The 16196-nt window shown below is 47.6% G+C and overlaps 1 protein-coding gene across 6 annotated transcripts in view; it reads right to left on the bottom strand.

The window, feature by feature from the left end:
* LOC147112280 (myelin transcription factor 1-like protein) overlaps window positions 1-16196 on the bottom strand; it is a 568764-nt gene that overhangs the window by 134304 nt on the left and 418264 nt on the right. The gene's annotated exons all lie outside the window — the stretch shown is intronic.

The raw sequence follows: 16196 nt of genomic DNA, 5'->3' as shown, positions 1-16196 counted from the left end.
ATTTTCTAATGAGGCTAAAATAAACTTACCTTTCTTTAAAGTATTTAAAAATAATAAACCTGTGGAAATATGTATTAATTTTAATTAATTCACCACTTACCTTGTAAAAAGCAGGCCTTGCGACCTTACATGTCTAACTTCTGGAGACTTACCCTCCCGGGAAAACCTGCAAAATAAACGTAAGTTCGATGCGCACGCGCAGCCTCTCCTGCGCACGCGTTCGACTTCTGAGCCCCTTCTTTCAGGGGAACGGAAGCGCCGGTTTCCCGTGCATGCAGGAAACCGGCACTTCCATTGGGCCTACGGGTGAGTACCCAGCGCGTACTCACCCGTGGAGACCTGAGTTTCTGGGCCATTATGTTTATGCTGCATCACAGACGAAATTACAATCAAAATCAACAAATTAGCTAAGGCCTGTGATTCAGTTGATCTAACTTGAAGCAATTTAGGCCCATCAATGTCACAGAGAACTGGACAACTCAAACTTAATTCCCTCCCTCTGGCGATACTGAACCCTGGGATAATTCAGGCCCCGATCGATGCACACGCCTCCCATGACAGATGCATTAGGATCGGCCAACAATAACTCTTCCTACATTATACTCCATAGGACCCAAAATGTCATTGGTATATTCCCTGAAGAGATGTTGCGGGGGCCAGATGATACTGACTGCTCTCCCCCCACGTATGTTTTTGTCAACATTAACGGTATCTGCCGACAAAAGCTGTGCATTCTCACTCCTTCCCTGAGAGCAACATTGCTCCTCACTCAGCGCCGAGTACTTTGCCCGACATATATGTCAGAGGACCCAAGTAAGTTCAATCAGCACTAGTAGATCAGCGCTTGACTATTCAACTCGTTGGATACTCCCATGCTTATCCTTCCTCAAAGGGACCCCTAGTTGATGCTCCAGGCATTGTCACTGGATGGACAATTTGAGGTTGTGTACTTGGCATAACATAAAAAGCTCTATCTGTCCATTAAAAGCCTAATTACATTCCTAGAAAGACTGTGAAACCGGGAAAGCACTTCATTACTTCTCATAATATGATATGAAGCAACTGCTCCCGTGATAACAAGGTTCATTCTGCGCCTGCCAATAAATATATCAAATGCAGAAAGAGAAAACTGCTGGTGAGATGTAGGGATTAAGTCAGGCAGGTGTTATATTTTAGCGTGCATCATGGCATTATGGTTGAGTTAAGAGATAATTAAGATTAACAATAGGGGACAAGGTCAAAGCTGGGAAGGTGAGGATGATTATAGAAGAGAAGTGAGGAGGGGTTAGGTTTGAATGTTGAAACTGAGTGGAACTCAGGTGGAGGCATGCAAATAAGATGACAGATCTTAATGGGGAAACAAAATGAATTCGCCAGTTTAGACAGGGCCCTACTAGAAAGAGACATTAGGTGAGGAAAGTATGGGCTAGAAATTCGTTATAGCCAAGGAATGGGCAATGTCAGTAGAAAAGTTGGAGAATCAGCGCCAGGCGCGAATGCTTCAGACTGCACACAAAATTTGTGCTCACTGCTCAATAAAATAATTGGAGACTTAAATCAAGTCTTAAAACCCAAGCTCATTGGCGTTAGACTTAAAGGGTGGACCAATATCAGGTGCAGTCTAATCGCAAGTCATGATTGTCACAGGCTTTTTTCACTACTTAAAGGGGAGGTTCATTGATGCTGCAGCACCTCATTCTCAGCATTGCTGGCTGTGCAGCTGCCTCAGCAAACAGAAGCAGAACAAGGAGAAGGAGCCAGAGGACTGAACCAGGTGTGCTCATGGCAGATCCACGCCCCAGGGGGAGAGCCCGCAGATTCTGCGATGAAGCATTGGAGGCGGTGGTTTTCGCTGTGGAGAGATGGAGGGCGGTGCTCTACCTGGCAAGTGACAGGAGGCCCTCGCCACAAGTCTTCCACACCATGTGGAGGGAGTTAGCCCATCAGGTCTCAGGCAGCACTGTGGTCCCCAGGACCCACATACAGTGCAGGAAGAAATTTAACAACCTCAGTCAGGTGGTCAGGGTGAGTGAATACTTCAACAGCTGCTACATACCACCATCTGTACAACAATCTTCACACACTGCCCAAAGCACCACACCCCCAGCACTCACCCACCAAAAATCTCTACCTACCAACACTCACACCCACATCTCATACGTTGCACACAATGACAGCTATTCAACTATCACAGGCACATCGCCCAAACACATTGCTCCACACTCACTCACACACTTTCTTTTCTCTTGCAGACCAAGGTGGGAGCAGGAGCGCACAGGCAGAAGACAAGTCAACATCCAACCATTGTCTGCGCTGGAGAATCAAGTGCTGCAGATCATTGGGCACCAGGTGGTGGGTGCCGTGGCCACCGGCAATGTTGACCCCCTTGGGGACAACAATGGTATGTTCATCCCTACTCCTCCTTCTCACATCCCACTTCCCCCTCACCCCACAAGCGTTTCTCACTTTCCAGCTAATCATGCTGTATGCATGCCTTTCTCCCTTCCTGCCCCCTCCCCTCAGCTTAACCTGACTCTTGTGCCTTTATGCTTTCATATAATCAGCAAGCACCTGGACAGCTTGTCCCTGAGGGCACCGTAGAGAGCAAGGAGGGAGAAGAGGAGGAGGAAGAAGACACTGCGTCACTGCATGTCTCACCCGCAGACACCAGCTCAGATACCGGCACTACACATTCTTTAGAGGCTAGTACAGTAGTGGGATCTGCACAGGGTGAGGCACTGGGGACAAGTGTGGGCTTCAGCAAGGCCAGGGGGAAAGGGTAGCTCGGGGGCCAGCTCCCCGGAGGTCGAGTTTGCGGGTGGGTTCTGCTGCACAGGATCAGGTGAGGACCTCGATGAGGAGACCTTTCAGAAGAAGGGTGAGGAGCATGCACACGGACATGACAGGTGCAATGGCAAGGGTGCACGAGAGCCTCTCGGCAATGGTAAGGAGTGTGGAGGAGTCCACCTCCAACATTGCGCAAGGCTCTGCGGACACCATGGAGCCCATCATTTCCAGTCAGCAAAAGATGGTAGACTCCCAGAGAGACCGTGGCGACCCAGACCTGATGCCGCGTGTGATGGGCGATCTGGCAGCTTCCATTGCAGCACAGGCAGAAGCGACGGGGAGCGGTATTTAAAGGTGATGATGGTTGCGTGAAAGAAAAAAATCTTCTTAATGCCTTACGTCCATTTTTCAGCATTTTCTTCGGCCGCGATCGATCAGCCCTGCACTCTGCTAGAGTGCTTGGGACTGATCGTGTCAGAGTGCGGCTGCCTCGTTTCAATGCAGAGCCTGCAGCGATGGCCCTTCCCTTTAAGGGAGCGATGGAGCCTCCGTTCTCGGCAGCGCTGCCCTTGACATTGGGCAGCGCTGCACCGCTACTGCCCCTCTGCTGGCTCCAGCGCTCCAAGGGAAGTGGTAGTGCTTAACTTAGCGCTCCACTTCCTTCTTGGAGCGCTACAACGAATTTCGCGGGAGCTTATCATCATTAGCGCCTGGTGCTAACTTTTCAGCTTTCAAAGTTTTAGCACCCCAAACGGGGCTATAATGAATTTCTCCCCTTGATTCTTTTGATAATTTTAATTTCCTCCAACCTCCCCTCTGACTTTTCTCCCTTGACCTTTCCTCCCTGATAGTGCTAAGTCTTGCTGAGAATCAATAGCTCTCCAGTACTTTGACTTAATTATCTTCACGTGTTGCGCATAGACAGTGTGTGGTGGGAAGTAATTTGATGCTGCAGCCATTATAGCCCAATCCAATCATCCACACACGTGTGGCTTGCACAATTAGCAATGTGAACTGGGAAACTAGGCTAGTTTTTCTCATTTCTAGCTCAGAGTTGGTAAGCCCAATTATACTGACGCTACGGAGTAAATTTTCAGCTTTCTGCCTGGGCACAATACTGGCATCGTGGATTAGCCGCCCATTAAAAAAAACTTTGATTTCTATAACGGCCGGCTGATCCGCAACTCCAGTTTAGTGTTCGGGTGGAGAGTTGAAAATCTAGCCCCATCACTACCCTGGTTGAAACCGCATAACTTAACACACATCGAAGCTGAGGGGGGTGATTTTCATTCAGAAGTCGGGAAGGAGGCGGGACTACAACTTTCGGGTTTTAGTCCCGCCTCCATCGAGATGCGGCCAACCCATGCGATTTTAACTTGATTGACCTTGTTGAGCCCGCCCAGCAGGCTCAGCAGGCCAATTAAGGGCCACCCGGCAACAGGTGACATCACAGGCTGAAATTTCATCTGTCAAGAGCCTTTGATGGATGAAATATTAGTGTTTCACAGCTGTTTGAAGCTGTCAAACACGACAGTCTTACTTCTAACCTGAGTCCTTCTACACAGGCTCAGTTAGAAATCTCACCGGCACAGAAAGCTGCAGGTTGTCACTTTTGACAGTTCGCAGCCGTTCTGCTTTCTGTGCCGGTTAGATGATGGACTCCCGCAACCTAGAGGAAGGAAGGCTAAAAAGGTAAGTACAGGTAATTTAAACTTCTTTAGACACACCAAACACACTTACCTTTGCACTCATGCACCCATCACTCAACTGAACACTGACATCACGACCCCTCCAAGTCCTTCAACCCGACGGCCCGACTCCTCTAACTTGGCGTGGTTTGGAGCCGTCGGGAATCCCACACTTCAAGCTTTAAAATAGGGATTAGGCTAAAAGCTGCCTGTTAACTACCTGTTAATAGGCAGTTAATTGGCACTAATCCCTTCCCGCCTCGGGTAGGCGGGTCCCAGTGCGGGGCGGGTACCCGCCTCCCCTGAAACTTACATGGAGGCGGGTTGGGGGCGGGATGGTGTCGGGACCCCCGAATTCGGGACTTTAACCCCCCCGCACGCCTCCAATCCCGACTCCATGGGTCAGTTAAAATTGAGGCCGAGATCTTTATTATTGGCCCAGAAATTCGGGTCTCCACGGGTGAGTACGCACGGGGTACTCACCCGTAGGCCCAATGGAAGTGCCGGTTTCCTGCATGCACTGCGCATGCGCGGGAAACCGGCACTTCCGTTCCTCTGAAAGCAGAGGTTCAGAGGTCGAACGCATGCGTGGGGGAGGCAGCGCGTGCGCATCAAACTTAGGTTTTTTTTACAGGATTTTCCGTGAGGGTAAGTCTGCAGAATTTAGAAATGTAAAAAGCAGGCGTAAGGCTCCGATTGGCTGCCCATGGCCCACGTGATCCCAGGGGACGCTTCGAACTAACTGCGCCCCTGGGATACGCAAGCACTGCGCGCCGGCAGCTGGACCAGGCCCCGGATCGGAATTCCACAGGGCCCTACAGCTTAACTGCCGGCGCGCAAGGTAAGTGCAGGTCGGGGGCTTACACCCGCGGGAAGCCTCCGACCTGAATTTCTGGGCCAATATGTTTAAGTACCATACTTGGTGAATTTGCCCACTGGACCGTCAAGGAGGCTCCTGCTATGACGATAGCAAAATACTGCAGATGCTGGAAATCCGAAATAACAACAGAAAATGCTGGAAAAACTCAGCAGGTCAGGCAACATCCGTGGAGAGAAATTTGAGTTGACGTTTCGGGTCGAAACCCTTCTTCAAAACTGGAAAGAAAAGAAAATAGATCGAAGGCAGGGCTGCGATCGAACAAAAGAAGTAAAAGAGACAATAAAAGGTATTCGAAACCAGACGAGATGGTAATAGGCCGGTGGAGACAAAAGGCAGCTGAGATTAGGTGTGAAGTGTACTGGCAGGATAGGAGAGAGCTGCCAGGTGGGAGAGAGAAACCAAAGGAAAGGGGGGTGGGGGGCGGGGTGGGGGAAAGGAAGACCCAAAACAAAGGGGTGGAAAAAATTATAAGTAAAAATTTTTAACCAATAACCAGTCTTAAGTGCGATGAATAATATCTAGCCGACTTGCATTTGGAGCTTCGTATCTCACCTATGGGTTAGAAAGCAGTGGTTTCTTTTTCAGCAGCAGGGATAATATACTCCTTGCAATCTTTGGTAGTGCAATAGCATTACATGTGGCCATAGTTAAAAGCATGTAGAATTTAAGTTATTTGGATGTTCAGTTCGGGTGTGGGTGATCTGCTAAAACATTTGTTATTTACAGTTGTTCTTTTTAAAAGAAAGTATTTTATTGAGCTGATCCCTCCTAACATTGCCACGAATGCCAATCTGGAATTATCTTCAAAGAGCTGCATCATGCCTTTGGTACAGCACCACATGGTGCACTCAAGTATTCTATCAGTAGCTTTAGTTGAAGTAGCCTTCATTTGCCAGTACTAAAAAATACAGCCCCGGTATAAATTTAAAAAAATGAAAATTTCCAAATCCAACTCCCTTTAAAGGAACTTTTTGAGATGCTTTGTCTTCTATTTTCACCTGTTTAAAAAAACTCAATGTTCGCTTTCTTGTGTACCCATGTGGGAACGGTAGCATAGTGGTAATGTCACTGGGCTCATAATCCAATAAGCCTAGACTAATAATCTCATGAGACACAAGTTCAAATCCCACCACGGCAGCTGGGGAATTTAAATTCAGTTAATTAGATTAATCTGGAATGAAAAGCTAGTAATGGTAACCATGAAACTATCGGATTGTTGTAAAAACCCATCTGGTTCACTAATGTCCTCTAGGGAAGGAAATCTGCTGGTCTGGCTGATATGTGACTCCAGACTCACAGCTGGTTGACTCTCAACAGCCCCATGAATGGCCTAACAAAGCAATTCGGGATGGGCAATAAATGCTGGCCTTGCCAGTGACACCCACATTCTGTGAACAAATTAAAAAAAAAATCCATTTCATGTCTGTCTCTTTCCCTGCATCCATTCTCTTCCTGGCTATGTCTTTCACTTTCCCACCATTGCTTTTCAGTGCTCTGTCTTTTATATTTCTACCCACCTTCGTGCTTTCTGTGACTTTTGCCTATTTACCCTCAACCCTATCATTGATCTTCTGGACCTGTGCATAGAATCATAGAAATTTACGGCACAGAAGGAGGCCATTCAGCCCATCATGTCCATGCCGGCCAAAAAAGAGCTCTCCAGCCTAATCCCACTTTCCAGCTCTTGGTCCGTAGCCTTGTAGTTTGCGGCATTTCAAGTGCATATCCAAGTACTTTTTAAATGCGATGAAGGTTTCTGCCTCTACCACCCTTTCAGGCAGTGAGTTCCAGACCCCCACCGCCCTCTGGGTGAAAAAAGTTCTCCTCAGCTCCCCTCTAAACCTCCGACCAATTACTTTAAATCTATGCCCCCTGGTTATTGACCCCTCTGCTAAGGGAAATAGGTCCTTCCTATCCACTCTATCTAGGCCCCTCATAATTTTATACACCTCAATAAGGTCTCCCCTCAGTCTCCTCTGTTCCAAAGAAAACAAACCCCAGCCCTCTCCAATCTTTCCTCATAGCTAAAATTCTCCAGTTGTGGCAACATCCTCGTAAATCTTGTTCACACACTGCTTCAAACAAATGCAGCTTGTGCCTTTCTGGGGTTACTCATTCATGCCCAAGCTGCCATCAGGAAAATAAAAACTACCAATTTATCTTAATCACGATCTTTAGATTGTGACCCATTTCAAAAGTCAACGGATGTCAAGAATCATGATTAAAACGAATATCCTACTGCCTTGCTTTGGTAATTTTGTGAAATGTTTACATTTAAATGTAAAACTGAGGTCACCATCGGGGGTAGTGACTTGAACAATTTACTGAGCCTAGCAATGCGAGAGAGCTGAATTAATATCCACAACGTACGCTGATGTACATTTAGATTGAGGGCTATCGATGGAAAGTACTGTTGGCGATCATAGCAGACAAACACTTAACACATTCGTAGAGCATTACTCAGTCAGCTATTTTACTGATGGTGTTAGCCCATTTAAAATAAATAGCAGGCCAGAAATAGCCTGTGCAGGAAGAGCACCGGCCTGGCCTATAGTGTGCTAACCCCCTACATATTTCCAGGGTGAGCATAATCTCAATGAGCTCCGAGCATGGGACACACCTGTGGCTGGGAGATTATCCATTAATAGGTGGAAAATTGTAGGCTGCAGCAGGCTTTATAGATCTGCTGCAGCCTAAGGGCGGGGGTTGGTGGGGGGGGGGGGCATGTGTTGGGTGGGTGTGGTGGGGGCAGCACCCTTCTGTTTGGAAAATTGTCTGTAAGCAGTCCAACAGGACTCAGAGCACCCCATTTCCCTAATGAGACCACAGAAATTCTGATGGAAGAAGCGAGGCATAGGAGCAGGGCTGTCTTCAGGACGGAGCTCACAGGACCTCAGGCAGCTGCCCAACAACAATGGCATAACGCAAGAAATTGGAGAAGTGATTCCATGACTAAGTTGTAGCCTGGTTCTCCGATCTGCATGTTCTGCAAGCATGTCTCAGCACTGGGAGCAATGGATTGCAGAATTACCCCTTTAATGACCAAGATAAAAGAACACACTGCACCACTCTCTTAGTTCAGTGTAGGAAGCACCTACCACACTTAAAATAAGCCCCTCCCCCCGCCCCCTGCCCATACAGCCTTGAAGTACTGTCAATGTTTGCACTAAATGCCCAGAAAGCACAGGGTACAAGTGAGCTGAAGCAGCTGCCAGTGACAGAGGAGGAGTAGGAAGCTGCTGTCTTGTGAGTTAGCTCATGCAATGTCATTCTTTGGCTGATGAGCCCGGGAATCTGAAACACATCAAAAGAAAGATGATTTCTGCAAGCAGGCAGGGCTCGTGACAAGCAACGGCTGCAGGTGGCAGTTGTGTGGAGGAATCCACTAACCTTCTATGATAGGTTTACATAGAATTTTGCTACATTCAAACAGGCCATTCAGGCCAACAGGTCTATGTCAGTGTTTATGCTCCACACGAGCCTCCTCCCACATTACCTCATCTCATCCTATCAACATATCCTTCTATTCCTTTCTCCCCCACAAATGGAAACATCTCCTCTAAGTCTACCCTATCAAACCTTTGCAGCACTACAATCCAGCATGGAGCGTGCAACAACTCCAGGAGTAATTGCAGCAGAGCCCCCCATGCTAGCGGCCCTAAGACCAGTTAGTGATTCTTTCAGGTGTGTTCAGACTTTTGTTATAAAGATTTGTGGTTCTACAGTGGAATGTGCTATCACTTTTGGCTTAGAAAGACTTGCAGATCAGCTAGAAAGAACCACAGAACTATGCTTCACTGATCTGATTGGTGCATTAGTACTGCTGTCATGGTGCTCAGTGACGCTATTAAGGCAGTGTGCTGCAGAAGAGGCATTGGCTGAACTAAGCATGGATGATGGTGCTGACCCTCAGGACTGTAACACATCTGTTCCTATCTCCAATCCAATGGCTGCACATATGACAGAAAGTGCACAGGGCTAGGTTGCCTGAGCAGTTGTCCAAATGGTGGAGCCTGCGGCTGGTCTATCGTGGGACTCAGCTGTCAGGTGACAAGGACCACCTCCAACCCAAGAGGTTCTTTTCCACACACGTCAGCCAGCCATGTCACGTACTCCAGCGACTCAGGTAGCACCTAGATCATGCGCTAGACTAGATATGAGAGCACGCACATCATGCAATGTCGTCAAGGGGAAGCGCAATGGAAGCAAACACTAGCCACTCACACACAGCATGTTATTGCATTAACAATCTGGTTGTACTGAAGCTGAATATTTATAAAGGGCGTTGTTGAAAGAATTTTCAAGTATGTATCATCAAGTGGCGGGAACGTGGGATTTGTGAGTTGCTTGGAAGACTTAAGGCATTGGTGTCAAATATTTCTGGCAGGCATGGGAAGCTGTAGATAGGACAGTTAATGCAGTGGGAACATTTCAAAATGCCCACTGCATTAATAGTCATGAATGAGAGCATGCCAAGTGGCTCTCTCAACTAGCGTTAGGTTCCCTTTCACCAGCTTTCCAAGCTGCTTCTCCTCCTATTGTCCGTCTCTTTGCTGCACTTGGGGTCTTCCTCCTCTGTGACCTCCATGATGATGCCTCTTTGCAAGGCGCGTTACACAGCATGCAGCCCTCTACCACAATGCTTGAAACTTTAGCCAGGCTGTATTGCAGAACGCACTCAGATGTATCCAAGCACTTGAAGCGCTGGATGAGTACTCGAGTGGGTGTATGCACCACATTGTACTTGTCTTCAATTGGTGCCCTGGAACACACAGAGATGTCATTGCTTCAGAGGCTAGCTTGATTACTCAGCAGCCACCTTGTGATTTAGTTTTTGTGGTTCGAATAACGGTAGGACCGTACAATTATGGCATTATGACAGCTGCCTAGGAAGCAAGCAATGACATGCTGATGGTTGTAAGCAAGCTGAAACATATTTATCCTTGTGAAAAGATAAAGTGGAATCCTTTCTGATTCATACAGGTAATGGCATGTGCAGTGGAACAACTCAGACAATATGGGTGCAATCTATAACCATTTTGGCCTTTGAGAGCTCTGTCAAGCTGCTGCTGGTTGTTCATGTGAGAAGGAGATGAAATCACTAGATTAAGCAAAAGCTAGGCTTGATATGAGAGCGCGCACACGTCATGCAACGTCATCAATGGGAAGCGCAATGATGTCATCAGTGGCACTTTTGAACGATCTGGAGGCTTAAGAGGGCTGTTGTGATTTTCACAGCCGTTATAGTACTGCGTGTGTGGACAACCTTGGTTGAAGATCGCTTTGTAGAATGGCATAGCCTCTCTTGCGAATCTCAGCCTGTGCCTTTGACAGTCATAGGTAGGCACACCTTGTGCTGTCAATGCAGGTTGAGTGAGACTAGTGAGTTGAAGGAAAGCACCTGAGGTGCAGCCTTGCATCCCTCCACTGATTCTTACTCTTTTCATCCAAAAAAACCCACAAGTCATTGGGAATTCCTATTATGGTAATAATAACGAGGTTTGGCAAATAAATGTCAGCTGCCCAGCAATTGCTATAAAGGTATCCGAATTCAAGCAAAAACAAGAGAAACAAAGAAAAGAGAAAATAAAAACGATTGGGGTGTAAATTGCCCTTGTAGTCTCCAGGAAGGGCTCTTCAGCAATAATCCTTCAACAGCCCCTAGCTATTGTGGATACCCAATTGGCATGGCTGTGCTAATTAAATGTTAGCCCAGCAGGAACGCAATGAAATTGTATGAAGGTTGTGAAAAAAAATCATTGACGCCTTATTAACTTACGCAGACTCTTAAAACAGGTGGGCATCACGGCGTCAGAAGGAAACCAAAGTGGAAAACTAAATGGGCAGGGAACTGGCAGGATGGTTTTCGAACCTGATTTCCAGGTGGTTTTACCCAAATTACACCCATCTTTTGGGGGAAACCAATCAGAAAATTGAGGATAATAATAATACCAAAAATAAGATGGAAAAAGCATTTTTTGAATGGTATTAAAAATCAACTAAGTCAAGACTAGAATATTCATTCGACCTTCAGGCTTGTGACACTATGCCCATTGATTGGCAGTTTATTTTTATGGGAAACTACAAGGGGGAAAAATTCAGTTGTTTGTGCCTCCCGCTAGCGCCTTAAGAGGATGCTAATTGGGGCACAAAGCAACTCGCGCCTGGGTGTGGCGCTGTTTGCGCCGCTCACGAAATTAACTAGACATTTTGCGGCAGCGCTAAACACTACCGCCACGATCTCCTGCGCCGGCAGATCATGACGTCAGTCGAGTGCGCAATGCCCCGTTAGCGCCTCGGACCGGATATTGAGTGGCGCCCCCTGCCTTACCGCCTGCCGCTAGCAACGACAGGTTGAGGGGAGCGTTTTGCTGTCAGAAAGGGACTGGGGGCGACCGCTTCCTGCCTTTTTTTGTCGGTGACATTTTAGCACCATGCATTCTGAGAGAGAGAGAGAGAGATTTCTGGAGAGATTCAACACTGTGTGAAGGAGTTTTGGGTACTGAGCAACACTTTGCAGGTTCATTTTGATTTGCCCTTCCTTGCTTCGCCAGCGCTCTGAGGTAGCGCCTCGCTCCTCGGCCTTTGCGCCTTAAGACAGGTGTGAAGCGCCTGATTTAGTGCTCCAATCACCTCCAGGGGCGATAAAAGCCAAGTTTGCCGTTGGAGGCGATAATTAGCACCAGGCGCTAAACTTTGCGCACGGCCGATAATGGCGCCCCAAATGTGGCGATACTGAATTTTCCCCCCCAAATCTCTTTCATCCTAATGCCACTCATAAAATAGACAAGGGAGTGCCTGTGGCTGTTATCAGTATGGACTTCCAGAAGGCATTCGATAAAGTTCCACATGAAAGATTATTAGCAAAAACTGCGAGTGCACGGAATTGGAGGTAGCCTTTTGACTTGGATTGGCAATTGGTTGGGAGGTAGCAGACAGAGAATGTGGATAATTGGTGTATACTCAGATACAAGGTGTGACAAGTGGTGCTCCCCAGTGATCTGTTCTGGGGTCTCAACTTTTCACCATATTTATTAATGACTTGGATGAAGGAATAGAGAGTTGTATTTTCAAGCTTGCAAATGCCACTAAATTAGGAGGGGACAGTAAATAATGTAGATGGGAGCAGGAAGTTGCAAAGGGACATAGACAGACTAGATGAGTGGGCAAAACTATGGCAGATGGAGTTTAATGTTCGCAAGGGTGAAGACATCCACTTTGGACTGAAGAAAGATAAATCAGAGTATTTCTAAATGGTGAGAAACTCGGAGCTGTAGCAGAGCAGAGAGATTTGAGAGTCCAAGTACACAAATTATTTAAAGCTGGTAGACAGGTACAAAAAGCAATCAAAATGTCTAATGAATGTTGGCCTTTATCTCAAGGGAGCTGGATTACAAAGGAGAGGAAATGATGCTCAGTTGCATAGATCCTTGGTTAGATTCCATCTGGAAAACTGAATCAGTTCTGGGCACTGCTGCTCAGGAATGATATATTGGCCTTGGAGCGCAGATTTGCCAGAATGACACCGGGATTTAGAGAGTTAAATTATAAGGTCAGCTTGAGGGCAGGTTGGGTGATTGGGCAGAAACATGGCAAATGCACTATAATGTGGATAAATGTGAGGTTATCCACTTTGGTGGCAAAAACAGGAAGGCAGATTATTATCTGAATGGCAATAGATTGGGAGAAGGGGAAGTGCAACGAGACCTGGGTGTCCTTGTGCACCAGTCGCTGAAGGTAAACATGCAGGTGCAGCAGGCGGTTAAGAAGGCAAATGGTATGTTGGCCTTCATAGCGAGAGGATTCGAGTACAGGAGCAAGGATGTCTTGCTGCAGTTGTACAAGGCCTTGGTGAGACCACACCTTGAGTATTGTGTGCAGTTTTGGTCGCCTTATCTGAGGAAGGATGTTCTTGCCATGGAGGGAGTGCAGCGAAGATTCACCAGGCTGATACCTGGGATGGCAGGAATGACGTATGAAGAGAGATTGGATCAATTGGGCTTATACTCGCTGGAGTTTAGAAGAATGAGAGGGGATCTCATTGAAACTTATAAAATTCTAACAGGACTAGACAGACTAGATACAGGAAGGATGTTCCTGATGGCGGGGGAGTCCAGAGCCGGGGGTCACAGTCTAAGGATAAGGGGTAAGCCATTTAGGACAGAGATGAGGAGGAATTTCTTCACCCAGAGAGTGGTGAACCTGTGGAATTCTCTACCACAGAAGGCAGTAGAGGCCAATTCATTGAATATATTCAAGAGGGAGTTAGATATATTTCTTAAGGCTAAAGGGGTCAAGGGATATGGGGAGAAGGCAGGGACTGGGTACTGAGTTTGGATGATCAGCCATGATCTCATTGAATGGCAGAGCAGGCTCGAGGGGCCGAATGGCCTACTCCTGCTCCTATCTTCTATATTTCTATGTTTCTATGTTTCTATGCATACACTTGGCTTGTATTCCCTCGTGTATAGGAGACTGAGGAGTGATCTGATCGAAGTGTTTAAGATGTTTAAATGTTTCAATAGGGTAGATACAGAGAAAGTATTTCCTCTGGTGGGGGAATCAAGAACGAGAGAACATAATCTTAAAATTAAAGCCAGGCCATTTAGGAGGGAAATCAGGAAGCACTTAGAAACATAGTAAAATAGGAGCAGGAGTAGGCCATTCGGCCCTTCAAGCCTGCTCCGCCATTCAATATGATCATGGCTGATCCTCTATCTCAATACCATATTCCCGCTCTCTCCCCATACCCCTTGATGCCTTTTGTGTCTACACACAAAGGGTAGTAGAAATCTGGGATTCTCTGCCCCAAAAGGGTGTGGATGCTGGGACAATTGGAGCTTTCAAGGCTGAGATCGCTAGATTGTTGTTAGGTAAGGGTATCAAGGGATATGGCGCTAAGGCGGGGAAATGGATCAGCCATGATCTAATTGAATGGCAGAGCAGGCTCGAGGGGCTGAATGGCTTACTCCAGTTCCTATGTTCCTGTATGAGCTGTGCTTTATATTTCAGCATATTTTTTCTTATAATCAACTCGGCCTCAATCCTCAATTTTAGTGCAGCTGAAAGAGAGGCACAAAACACATTTCTAAGATAATGGGATTCGAAGAAATGAAAAGGAAAAAACTTATTTGAAGTAATTACGTGCAGGAACGCTAGTGAAGGATTATTTAAAAATAGGGTTTCAGGCAGACTGCATAGCGCAGTGCTGACTGCCCAATCTCTCCTAGAACTGATAGAATAAAATAAAAGTCTCTCTCTGCTGCTTTAATAAGGGCCCTGTGAAAAATTACTTTGGTCAGTCTCAACCCAGTACCCAATGGGTGTGAGCCCATCGCACAAATTAGCTGTCAGCGAGGTCATAAGAATGGTTTGAGTAAGAAATGGAAAAAAAAAATCACACTGGCGCAAAAGGAGCGCTTCTTGAGGTCGGGGGTTAAGGCATCTCGGAGAGCTTAATGCCGACTCTAAGCACAAAAATGGAAAAGTGCTAGGCTGTGTGTTATAAATCTCATCATCATGAAGAAACAACTCATGAAATAACACTGGACGGCCAGCTGGCGGCGCCGTCCAAGGAGTATAAATACTCGGGCATGGGCCCAGCTTGCTCAGGGACATTTTGTAAGACAGGAACTAGTGAAGGACAACGAGACCTCCATGTTTTGAAACAAGTTGATTAAAGCCTTGCTTTATACTCAAACCAAGTGTGTAGTGAGTTTTTTTACGTCACTGTGGTTGTACCTGTAGCTACCGATCACAGGTCAGTAGCTACAGTACTGAATCATAGCTGGCACCACATTATTTATGCTGCCTGGCTGTAAATCTGACTGTTGTGTTAGGAGAGGTCTTTCTGCTTACCGGCACGCAACGGAGCACCATTTTCCCACCTCGTAAATTTTAAAGGTTTTGAGAGTGCTTAAGTTTATAAAGCACGGGGAAGTTCTGAACATTGTCTACACTGAACTTGACACCACACTATAGCCATACTCATTGCGGTGTTAAGCCCGTGTGGCAGGAGACAGCACGGTGAAGTCAGCGCCCCACTCTAAACATCTGCAATGCGAAAGTGGCAGTACAGTTGTGCCCTTAGATTCCCAGCACTGACATCCCTCACCCTGATGAGCAAAAATATTAAAATTTATGGGCTAAAAATTGAGTAGCGCCCCAACTTTGCTGGGGCACTACGCCCCGGAAAAATTAGCGCCCCTGCGCCGGAAATGGAGTGGCTGCACCCCAAGAGAGAAGCGGGGTGCTACTGGAAGCACCCCACATCCCTCTTAGGGTGCTGCGACTCAATATCATGACGCTAAGTGCCGCGGTATTGCAGGCCTTACTCCCCTTCTTAAAGAGGAAGGGCCTTGCGCAGCACGACGGGGGGCCCAGCTGGGCCCCCGGGGATCGGGAGTGCTGGCAAAAGAGCCCAGCACTCAAGAGAAGTGCCGGGCTCTTGGAGCGCAGCCGGCACTCCATTGGGCGGCGGGGGGGGGGGCGTTCAGGTGGCTGGGCATGGGAGCGCAGGCAGGTGATGGCAGGCGGCCAGCAACAAAAATTGAAATTGCGCCTCTCCGGCCACAGGTAGGCCCCCCTGACCCCATTGGACATAACGTCCGGCGGTAAGTCAGTGGGCGCTCCTGAAGATCGCGGCCGGGGCACGAGCGGGGTGCTGCGCACGGCGATGATGTCATCGCCGGCGGCGCAGCGCCACGGGGCGCTACCGGTTAGCACCACCGCTAACCTCCCGCTGTATTTCGCGGGAGGTGTGGGCGACGCCGTGCCCGGGTGCCAGTTGCTTTGCGCCCCGTTAGCGCTAACGAGAGGCGCAAAGCAACCCAAGTTTTCCC

Source organism: Somniosus microcephalus, chromosome 9 (assembly GCF_052327205.1).
Source record: "Somniosus microcephalus isolate GS21.2 chromosome 9, FLI_Smic_1.0, whole genome shotgun sequence".
NCBI lineage: Eukaryota > Metazoa > Chordata > Chondrichthyes > Squaliformes > Somniosidae > Somniosus > Somniosus microcephalus.
Note: the sequence above shows the minus strand (reverse complement) of the source record. Positions and strands in the feature narration are given on the sequence as shown.